Consider the following 9,632-nt stretch of genomic DNA (forward strand, 5'->3'; position numbering starts at 1 on the left):
AGTAGTGCAATTGCTGGGTCGTAGGGTAGTTCTATTTTTAGGTTTTTGAGGAACCTCCATACTGTTTTCCAGGGTGGCTGCACCAGCTTGCATTGCCAGTTCCCAAAATAGTTTTTAACTATATTGACCCAACCTATAATTTCCCCCAGAAGGCTCAACCGATAACCTTTGTGTGAATTCCTTGAGATCAGGGAGACACATTTTTTATGATTGTATTTTTCCCCCAGAACCTAGGATTCCATTTTGTGTAATAGCTGCCTGGGTGTGGAATTAAATTGAGTACATTCGGGTTAGTAAACCTGAAATACAGTTGCTGATTTTGGAGGTCTGAAAAAAGTTACCTGTAAGAATAAACTAAAGATTTGAACGTTGTCCAGAGAAGAGAAAATCTGAATAATAATAATAATGAACAAATTGCTAATGTTTATTAAGGGCCCATCTGTTAAATATAAGTTTTTGACTTATATTTTTCTTTATGAAAACTCTAAGGTACACATGACCCTAATTCAATCAAATGGCCAAAAATTTCTTCTTCTTCTTCTTTTTTTTAATGTTTATTTATTTTTAAGAGAGATGGAGAGAGGGGGACAGATCTGAAGCAGGCTCTGTGCTGACAGCAGTGAGCCCGATGCGGGGCTCAAACTCCCAGACATGATCATGAGATCATGGCCTGAGCCAAAGTCAGCCGCCTAACCGACTGAGCCACCCAGGTGCCTCTGTTCTTGTTGTTCTCATTTGTTATTATTTTTACCAGAGAAGAAGCCGAAGCCTGGAGAAGTTAAGAGCTTACAGGAGTCTGAGTTAGTGGGTGATGATACCCAGTTTTTGAGCTGAGCAGTCTGGCTTCAGAGCTGAAATCATTGCTACTAAACTGTCCTTCTTCTCCCATGTAAACATACTCAAGAGAAAATATTGAGCCCCTGGTAATCAAAGAAATACAAAATGAAACTCAGTGATGTAGCATTTTACAGCTGGGATATTGACAGAAATAATTACACAGTGGATGAATATGTGGTACATAGTTAAGATAATTACATAGTAAATGTAGAGAAAATGGTGCTCAGATATTATGAGTGGCAGTATAAGTGACTATAGTCCGTTTGGAAGGCAGTCAAGAGCCACAGAAACTTGGAAGTTTTGATCCAAGCATCCTATTCCTAGAAATCCTTTATAAAGCCAAGAGAAAACACTATGTGTATCTTCAAAAGAGTTCATAGTTCATGTTCATAACAATATAATTTGGAAACACCCTTAGTATCCAACTATACGACACCTACTAATTGTGGCAAAAACAATAAAGACTCTCTGGTGTCCATTAAAAAATAATGGGAGAAAAAACAAAAACCAGAATAGGAAATTGAATCCCAGATGCTATGACATCTACTCACAAATATAAGTCAGTAGTGTCCCTCGACAGGCATCAGAAGGGAATACGAAAATGATGTGTAACCGGCCTAGAACTCTAAGTAGCTTTTTGTTTGTTTGGAAAGTGTCTTTACTGTAATGCTTTGCGAGCCTGTTTTTTTTTTTTTTTTTAATTTTTTTTAAATGTTTTTATTTATTTTTGAGACAGAGAGAGGCAGAGCATGAGCAGGGGAGGGGCAGAGAGAGAGGGAGACACAGAATCCAAAGCAGGCTCCAGGCTCTGCGCTGTCAGCACAGAGCCCGACGCGGGGCTCGAACTCACAGACTGAGATCATGACCTGAGCCGAAGCCGGACGCCTAACCGACTGAGCCACCCAGGCGCCCCGCGAGCCTGTTTAACCGGAGCTTATGTTGGAGGATTTGGGCCATTTGATCTCAGTTTGCAATTTTGAGTGAAAATTAAAGACTTAAACATTTCAAAGGTGCTTGAAAAAAATACCCCTTCCCCCAAACAAAAAGAGGACCACTGAATCTTTTCGGGTGTGTGCTTCTCAAATTTGTCCAGTGATCACTGACAATATATTTGGAGCCTTGTTTTTTAATGGGTTTATTCTGTACAGACTGGAATGCAGCTTATCTGGATGCTGTTTCATCTCGAAAACCTTTTTTTTTTTTTCATGTTATTACGTAGAGAATTCCCTCATTCTTGGCTTTGGCAATACCTTTGAATTCAAGAAAGATACCTAAATGTAATCTGGATACAATGAAAATGTTGGATAAAGTTTGCCACTCAAATTTATGCACCTGCTTTGAGGGAATGGTCAGATCACTTATCACACTGGGTATCTGAGGTTGAAGAGGTTGCTCTGCTGTACCTTAGGGCTGAAGCCTTCAGAAGAAGAGTTTGTCTTACTGACACCCGCAGGAACGTTTGGAAGGTTCTGGGGCTCCTTGGAAGGTAGGAGGTAGGGCAAGGTATGGTTCGAAGCAGTTAAAACAACTGGATCCAGGGTTGTTCTTGGCCGGAAAGTGAGACTGCTCTGTTCCCTCTGCCTTTGGGGAGTCAGCCCTGCTGGTAAACTGGAGCCAATGACCTTAGTCAAGACAGCCTAAAGCCTCAGTTTCCTTGACTGTCAAAGTGAGAGGGAAAGTAGCTAGTTCCAGGGTTGCGTAACTCTTCTCGTGAACAATCTCCTTAATCCCAAAATAACTTCGAGGGTAAAAGTGCCATCAATTTTAAAATCTCCTTTGTAAGGAAATGAAACCACCGCTGTAGCGAACACATAGTTCATCAAGTGCCTGTCAATTTCAGACGCTGTTAATAACATAAAAAAGAAAGGGAGTCCTCGGACTTGTGCAAGTACAACCTGATTGGTACTTTGTCTTGCAGCGGGACTTCCCGGTCATCGTCATCCTCCGCTCCCCGCGCTCAGCCTGGCCCGAGCTCGGCTTCCCCAGCCCCTGTCCACCGCCCACCTGCTGAGGAGCAGCAGAGTGCTGTGTCTCTCAGGAGTTGGAGACCCCTGACCGAACCCAACCGCCCTCGTGCGCTGTGCAGAAGGGTAAGGTCCGTGCCGAAGATTCGATGAGCACCACGCCGTACGGCCAGTTCTTTGAGGTTTCTTTATAGAGACTCCATCTGTCAGACCACACACAGGGGGCTTCAAATTCACGGTATGCTCCCCAACGCACCGTAACTGGGAGCATTTAGATACTGTACTCTGGTTTTCTTATCTGGAAAAGACTATGAGCTTGAAGGTACATTTAACAAAAGCATCCAAGGCATTCATTGCTGTACCTTTCGTTGAGGGAAAGGGGATTTTCCTTTCTTTTTTTTTTCTTCCTTCCTTCCTTTCTTCCTCCCTTCCATCCTTCCCTTCCCTCCCTCTCTCCTCTTTCTTTCTTTCTTTCTTTCTTTCTTTCTTTTTCTCCCTCTCTCTCCCTCTTTCTTTTCTTTCTTTCTTTCTTTCTTTCTTTTTCTCCCTCTCCCTCTTTCTTTTCTTTTCTTTCTTTCTTTCTTTTTTTTTTTTAAGTTTATTTATTTTTGGGACAGAGAGAGACAGAGCATGAATGGGGGAGGGTCAGAGAGAGAAGGAGACAGAATCTGAAACAGGCTCCAGGCTCCGAGCTGTCAGCACACAGCCCGACGCGGGGCTCGAACTCACGGACCACGAGATCATGACCTGAGCCGGAAGTCGGCCGCTCAACCGACTGAGCCACCCAGGCGCCCCTCTTTCTTTCTTTCTTTCTTTCTTTCTTTCTTTCTTTCTTTCTTTCCTCCCTTCCTTCCTTCCCAGGGAACTTCCTTCCTTCCCTCCCTCCTTCCTTCCCAGGGAACAGCATGAATAGAGGGGGTGGGCTAGGAGTCTGAGACTAGCCCAATTACCAGTAGCTCACTGACGATGTGCATGGACCAGTTACAGAGACCAGGTTATGTGGAATTTCATGCTAAAATGGGAGATGATGGTGATGACACCTCTTCTGTTTATGGAGAAGCTACCACATACTAGTTCCTGTACGAAGTGCTTTGTAGGGTTTTCTAAACACCACCAACCCCATGAGGAGGGCATTATGACCTCGGTTTTTCAGATGAGGAAGCTAATAACACTTGGAGAGATTAGGCAGCTTGCTGAAATCATGCATTAAGGCGTGACATAGTTTCGGGGCACCTGGGTGGCTCAGTTGGTTGAGGGACCAGCTTCGGCTCAGGTCATGATCTCATGGTTTGTGAGTTCGAGCCCCGCATCGGGCTTTCTGCTGTGAGCACCGAACCCTCTTTGGATCCTCTGTCCGCCTCTCTCTCTGCCCCTCCCCTGCTCACGCTCTCTCTCTCTCAAAAATAAATAAACATTAAAAAAAGAAAAAGGACATGACGTAGTTGGGATTTATAGTCCCTCCTATATGAGTCCACACTGCTGTTTTTCTCTGTGGCTCACTCTGTGAGTGAGTGACATTCGATTTCAAAGAAGGGACGATCAACTGCAATTTGGGGACAGGACCTAGAGGTTGAGCTGGACTTTAACATGTCGAAAAGAGCACTTCTCATTTCTGCCAAAGATTAACTTGATATTTTTCTGTATGATAGAGAACATCTACCCTGACAATTGTGATTAGCAGGCCAAAAATCCAGACACATGTTATGACCTGGAATTTTAGGACTTCCTTTAAAAACAAAAAGGAATCTAGTCTTTTGGAATTAGAACTTCTGGTCCTGGGAAGTATTTAAAGCCTGGAATATTTGAAATCGGGATTGTTCAGAAAACCCTTGACACACGGGCTGTATGATGAGCAGGTGGGATGGAAACCAGGGCCAGTGTTGAGATGTCTGTGCTAGAGAATTGTTCTTGATGTGTGGCCTGGCCAGCCATGTGCTCTCTGTGCCCTAGTTTTCTCATCATCCAAATTAAGAGCGGACAAAATGAACTTGAACGTGCCTTTCAAATCCAAAGTTTCGTTTCCATACCACCGTGGTGGTCTATTTAATAGTCTAAACCACCTAGGATTAGATTTCAAAAAGTGAAAGAAAAAAGTTTACTACTTTTCAGTCTGGAAGTTTGAAGTGAACGATAAGATCTCTCACGCTTGATTTTGGCCTGCAGTGGTAATGAGGTGAAGATTCCTTTTTTACAAATGTGTGTGTGCACGCACGTGCATAAGTAGATATATTTCATTTAAGTCTATCGAGGTCTGCCTCCACAAATGAACTCTGCCGCCTTAGTGGACCTGTCTGTCCCATTTCAAAGTTAGTTTAGCCCTAAGTCCTGCATTCAGGAAAGTGGGATAACACTAAAGATGTGTAGGCAGTCTTTGAGAGGGGGGCAGACAGATGATCATTGTTCTTTACCTTCAAATTTTCATGACACTAACCTACAAAGGTTTTCTGTGTTCACACAACCTGGGTTCACTCCTCCCAGTGCTCTCCTAACATATGTTCCTTCATGCCGTGTCTTCTCTTAATTTAAAAAGCCTCTTTTGGGGCGCCTGGGTGGCTCAGTCGGTTAAGTGTCCAACTTGGCTCAGGTCATGACGTCACGGTTCTTGAGTTCGAGCCCCACATCGGGCTGTGCGCTCGACTCCTCTGTCTGCCTCTCTTTCTGTCCCTCTCCTGCTCGTGCGGTCTTTCTCTCTGTCTCTAAAAAATAAATGAGCATTAAAAAAAAAATCTATTCATTGTTGTGGTTTACCACATTGAGAAACACACTTCTTGTCGTAATAGATTTTGGAAAGAGGTCTTCAGGGCTATGGAACATGAGGGGCAAACAGCTATTATCTCTCACTTTCCTTTTCGTTTTAAAACTGGGTTTGCCATACATCACAGTCTCTTCCTTTGCTTCAGGCTTTCAGATGTGTTCTCTCTCCTTTTTCCTACTGTCTGAATCCTACTCATCTTCCAAGATTCAGGTCAGCTGTATTCGAGGAAGCCTTCTGGATCCTTTCTTTCCTTTTTTTTTTTTTTTTTAAGTTTATTTATTTTCAGAGAGAGAGAATGAGCAGGGGAGAGGCAGAGAGAGAGGGAGAGAGACAATCCCAAGCAGGCTCTGTCAGCACAGAGCCCAGAGTGGGGCTCGAACTTGCGAAGTGAGATCATGACTCGATCCGGGGCTTGAACTCGCGAACTGAGATCGTGACCTGATCCGGAACCAAGAGGCAGACCCTTAACTGACTGAGCCACCCAGGTGCATTTCCTTTCTTTCCCTCTTGGTGGATTTACAGCTTTCAGTTAGTTCTGCAGCAGAGACCTGGGTGCGGTGCATCTGGCCAGCCGAGGCCGCTAGGCAGAAATGGTAGGTTTCAGTTCCTCTTTCTGGCATCAGCTACTTAAGGGCTTGGTTGTGCCTCCAGGGGAAGAGAAATAGGGAGAAGAGTGAATGCTATTTCCAGCAATGAATGAAGTTCATTGAAGTTCATAGCTTCGTCCCACAATAGTATAGTGAATAAATGAAAAAAAATCTATAGACCTTTTCATGCCATTAATTCAGGTGTAGAGAACCCTTTCTTAACCTCTTCCTTCCTTCCCTTCTTTCTCTCATATAGGTGATCACACAGATGAAACCTATGTATAATTTCATCTAAAATCAGGAACAGGTCATTGAGAAACTCTCATTAGTTATGCTATATAATTTAATTTTTTTTAATGTTTATTTTCTTGAGAGAGAGAGAGAGCATGAGCAGGGGTGAGGCTCATTCAGAGAGAGAGAGAGAGAGAGAGAGAGAGAGAGAGAGAGAGGGAGACACAGAATCTGAGGCAGGCTCCAGGCACTGAGCTGTCAGCACAGAGCCGGACATGGGGCTCGAACTCGCAAACTGTGAGATCATGACCTGAGCCGAAGTCGGATGCTTAACCCACTGAGTCACCCAGGCACCCCCTGAGGTGTCACATTAGCACAAGCTCCTGAGACCCCAACAGCGTCTGCTCCTCCAGACTGGCCAGGAAAAGTTCTTGGGGTGCTCCAAGCTTAGGAGCATGATTAAAAACACCAAGCTCCACAGTTTCGGTCACCATCTCCCAGAGTTCGTTCCAGAGTTTTCTTGGGGTCCAGCCACAGAAACACAGGCAATAGGAAACCTACTATGAACAGCTCTGGACCCCATTTCCTGTGCCCTCTTTCCACACAAAATAAGATCTTACAACTGCAACACCAGATGGTGTGACTGAAGGAGAGGGCTGAACCCAGTGCCCCCCCCCCCCCCCCCCCCGGCACCGCAGGGCCAGGCACAGAATGTGGCACAGAGAATCACTCATTATGTCTGTTGAGCGAACAGAAGGCTCTTTCTCGGGAAGCCCTCTGACTTCTGAGTCGGTAAGCATCTGACTTCTGTGCAGGTCATGATCTCACGGATTTTGAGTTCAAGCCCCGCGTTGGGCTCTCTGCTGTCAGCACAGAGCCCACTTCAGATCCTCTCTCTCCGCCCCCCTCTGCCCCTCCCCTGCTCACTTGCACGCGCGCTCTCTCTCTCTCTCTCTCAAAATAAATAAATAAACTTAAAAAAAAAAACCCTTAAAAATAAAACGTGACACCTCAGAAACCCGAGGTGACGGGCGAGGTTCCCTCCGATGAGGCCATGGACGCACAGGTGGAAGAACTCTACCCTGAATGGCAGGACATGGCCTTGGGGTCTTAGCTGCTTCCTGCCCCTTCCCTTGGCTGCTTCAGGATGGCGCTTGGTCACCCTTGACTGAGTCGCCATCCTCTGAGATCCTTGGACAGACACCTTTAGCGTCGATCACGATAGTGGCTATTTTGTTCCTGTCACGGCAGCCTCTGGGTCACGCAACGACGGTCCTTGGGAGTTTGTGAAATGGAGCCCCAGAGGAGTCTCCAGTGGGACTAGAGGCCAACTGAACTGAGACCATCCTTCCTGCAGTGGAAAGACAATGGCTGTGGACCCGGCTTTGACCTTCTGGCCGTTTGTTTACGCACGTCTTATGCGCACGTATATGTTTTTAAGAACAAAAAACCATTTCCACTACTCAAAGTGGTACAGTAGGCAACAGGTAGAGAGAACTGTTCTCCTGTATAATAGTGTTGTTTGGACCGAAGCCAGAACTACCGTGGTGGAAATTGCCGAGAAGAAAGGAGTTTACCTTTTTGAAATTCACCCTTTTCTTCCTTCCCGTTGACTCACCTGTCAGCTCTAACCTTACCCAAGGTTAACAGAGCTAACGAGTGCAGGGCCCTTTTTATCTTGCCCCTTGTCTCGGAGTCTTGAGGGTAATGAGAGGCTCAAGAGAAAAATCCTGATTGTTCTTAGGGGTGTGTACATATGTATACGCATATTCACATAAAGCCACTAAATCCTTCCACTTGGAGGTCTAAATAGGTTACGTCATAAATTTTTAACAAAACCTGTATTATTCCTTTCTCCCTCCCTCTTCCTGCTCTGCCTTTTCATTATTACCATTAATTATTTTAAAAAGAGTTTAGGAAATAGAGCCTGAGCCACAGGTCGCTCGTTTCTTTCTTTCTTTCTTTTTTTTTTTCCATTTTCTAAGGTAGTGATACTTAGCTAAATTCACTGAAACTAGTAAGTGTGTGATTGGGATGAATGTCATCTTTTGGAATTGGTTTCTTTAAAATACGGAGTCGTGCACTAGTCATACTTAGCTGTTAGTTTTTACATCGTAAGGCCTTCTCCCGTTTCCGAACTTAATTGCAAACCGAAATCTACCTTTGATAATCAGTGGTTTCTGGACTTCCTTTGCACATATCTCCCTACGTACTTATCCTTGCAAAAACAGCCCCCCACTTCTTCTGTCTCCTCATTACCATTGGGAGAGGTGATGGGTGAGATTGAACAGGAGGGGTGGTAGATGAGATTATCGCTTGGAGCAACGACGTCACTTAGAGCCTCTCCCACGGGCAGGTATGTAACGCTGGGCAAAGCACACAACCCATTGCTTTCAATGACCATCTTTCCCGTTGCTCTGTGCTCCTATTAAGGTTTCATTGGGTCTCGATTGGACGGCTAGTGTGTGCGTTAAGACTGATGCCCGGCAGAGCTAAGCCACAGAGCACGCCGATTGCTTTTTTCACCATTGCGTGTCTCTGGTTTCTTTGGAATCAATGATTACCACCCCCAACCCTCCATCATTTGCTTTGTTTGCAAAGTACTTTGTTCACAAGTTCACTGCCCAAACTCTGCCTGTAGTTGAAATCGGTGTTCAATATACTTCTTCCCTTCATGTATTCCAACAGTTCCATCTAGAAGACATCTCTCCTGGGACCTTCTGATCTGCCCCAGCCTGTTAGGGTTGTCTGTTGGCCTGTGACATGGCCTAGGAGGTTCCTTTACTATCATCCTGGGATATACCTTTTCTGATTCTTACACCGTCTCCTTTCTTAGTTTATACTTGAGGTTTTTTGTTGGTGTTGTTTAGTTTCTTAAAGTAAACTCTACCCCCAAAGTGGACTCGAACACACAACCTCGAGATTAAGAGTTGCACGCTCTACCCACTGAGCCAACCGGGCACCCCTATACTTGTTTTGATGGCGCTTATCCTCCAGTAATTTCCTGAGATGAAGTGCATAAAGGTAAATGTTTTGCGAATTTCCATGTCTCAAGATGTAAAAATTTTAATTTACCTTTAATTGACATAATAATTTATCTGGTTCAAAGAATTCTCATCTGGAATTATTGCCTTCAGCATTGTTGAAGGTATTCCAAGGAGTTTTCAATCTGGCACCCATTCTTTGTTTGTGAGAAATAATCTTCAGCCATTTAATTAATTGCTTCCATTTTTTTTTTTTTTTTTTTTTTTTTTTTTT

At 44.5% G+C, this 9,632-nt stretch overlaps 1 protein-coding gene across 1 annotated transcript in view; it reads left to right on the forward strand.

Annotated features, from left to right (window-relative positions):
• GCNT1 (glucosaminyl (N-acetyl) transferase 1) overlaps window positions 1-9,632 on the forward strand; it is a 27,849-nt gene that overhangs the window by 8,974 nt on the left and 9,243 nt on the right. The window contains exon 3 of the mRNA XM_049633930.1: window positions 2,756-2,927. The gene's annotated coding sequence lies outside the window, so the exon portion shown is untranslated. The remainder of the gene's footprint in view (window positions 1-2,755; window positions 2,928-9,632) is intronic.

The sequence above is a fragment of the Panthera uncia genome, chromosome D4, assembly GCF_023721935.1.
Source record: "Panthera uncia isolate 11264 chromosome D4, Puncia_PCG_1.0, whole genome shotgun sequence".
Lineage (NCBI taxonomy): Eukaryota > Metazoa > Chordata > Mammalia > Carnivora > Felidae > Panthera > Panthera uncia.